The sequence below is a fragment of the Calidris pugnax genome, unplaced genomic scaffold (genome assembly GCF_001431845.1).
Source record: "Calidris pugnax isolate Ruff unplaced genomic scaffold, ASM143184v1 scaffold8, whole genome shotgun sequence".
Classification (NCBI taxonomy): Eukaryota; Metazoa; Chordata; class Aves; order Charadriiformes; family Scolopacidae; genus Calidris; species Calidris pugnax.
In genome coordinates, this window is record NW_015090830.1 from 2,323,688 (window position 1) to 2,325,823 (window position 2,136).

Here is a 2,136-nt window from a genome sequence, read left to right on the forward strand (position 1 = left end):
TTGTATTTGTACAAGACTACATCAACAGAAGTTAGAATCCACGTGGTTTCCCTAAGTAGCTGGGGGAAAAGACAAAAAAAAAAAAAAAAAAAAAAACCACCCAACAAAACCTTTTCCAAACCCAAACAACCAAAAACCAACAACCCACCAAACCCCCAAACCTGTCATTTAAGTACAAACCTTTTAAAACAGTCCTCAAAATTCCTAGAGATAAAGCATTTCAGGTGGACATGCTTGGGGATTTTTTTTTTCCTTTTCTTAGTATTTTGTCTTACCTACAAATGAAATTATCTATTTATTTTTTCAGAGCTGCTCTACTCTCCCCGCCTCACCGCCCCACTCCTCAAAAAAAAAAAAAAAAAAAAAAAAAGCCACACTACACAACTCTTTCTCTTCTGTCAACAGCAGCAATACATAGTTACCACCCTTTGCATGTCTGCCCAACAGGAAATGAAAACAACAAACCTGATACAACCAAAGTTTATGGATCATTACAAAGTGCATGAGCACTCCTAGCACTCCTACCACCTGTAAGTATTTTAAGAAAACAGCACTGGTTAAAGATTAAAAGAAATGAGACACTACAGATATTAATGCCTTCAGCTTTCTCAACCACAACAAAACTGTTACAACATCCTAAGGAATAAGCAATACAACTTGAAAGCAAGTGTTTACACTACTTAGTTCAAAACAACCTCTCAAACAGAAAAGTAAACTGCCACCCTCCAGAGCAAAGTCCCAGCTCTCAGCAGGACTCCTCACAGCTGTTCAGCATTAAAATGAGAAACTTAGATGAATCCATTAGTAAACATAATAAAATTAGATTATCAGTATCTGCAGGAGAGGAGGGTGGGAGCACAGCACAAAATACAGGTCTACCAAAATCTTTCACTACTTTAAGCCAAGTACCTAAGGCCATACCTCAACCTTTCGAGGCAGCAATACACTTCTGATTGAGTATGCATTATACACAGACATCACTACGTTCAATAATTCTCAGTAAGTCCAACTTAGCTAAACTGAGTCAGAGTCTTACTCACATAACAACTAGAAGACGCTGAAACGGCTAAAACTAAGCTTTGAGTGCAATTTCCATTATGAACAATTCTATTTTTACAGCACTCTAGCTGGGCTAGCATCATACCAGCCTTTCACACAAAGCTTCAAAGTAAGAGCATTTCGTCAGCTTTCAGAAAATACGGTCGTCAAAACACACTACTTTAGGGCTGCGGAGCATGCTATTGCAATAACTTTACCAACAGTTTTTAGTTTTAGGATTACAGCAGCTTCTCAGCTGTAATCTTGCAGATTCTAACCACCTTTGCAAGGGTGCGTGCACACACATGCCCAGACCTCTCCTGCCAATTGACCACTTTGCTGAAGGAACGGATGGCACTGACAGCTCCCCCACACACACCCCGCTGCCCCCCAGGAATAATCCCAAACAGATTATAGTTGCGTCAATCTAGCGTGTACGTTTAGCATCCGGAATGATACGGCAAACCCTAAGAGGTGCCATGTATCTGGTAAGCAATCCTCACAAAAAGATGGACCAACACAACAGACCGAGGTGTTTCCTCCTGCGCCGTTGCGGAACGGGAACTCAAACTCCACTCTTCAGAAAATGCCAAAACGCAGTTACACCACAGACCGAAACCAGTCCGGTTAAATAACAGCCGCCAACAAACGTACATTGGGGACTTCAAATCGTACTGCAAGAATATCCCACCGAAACCCCCACGTTTCTCAGCCAACTGCCGGTGCCCTTCACGCCGCTTCTCTTCTGCTCTCACCAGAAGAGCAAACTTCACTTGCTGAAGTGTGACAAAACCCCTCCAAAAACGTTTCGGAGCCACCGGGGCTCAGCGACCGTCACGCACCTCACGCTCCCGGGCGAGACAAACCCTCCCGCCGGTGCGGTCCCGAGGGCAGGAGCGGCGGCGCCCGGGTTTCAGCCCCCTTGGAGACACGACCGCCCGGCCCGGCGGTTTGTCTTTTCCCCAGCAAACAGCTCTCCCCGTCTGCGGGGGAGAAGGACCGCCGGTTCCCCGAGGCTCGGTGGACTTTCGGGGGTGGGGCCGGGCAATGCCCGAGCCGGGCTCCCGCCGCCGGCAGCGCTCCCCCCGCCGCCGCTCC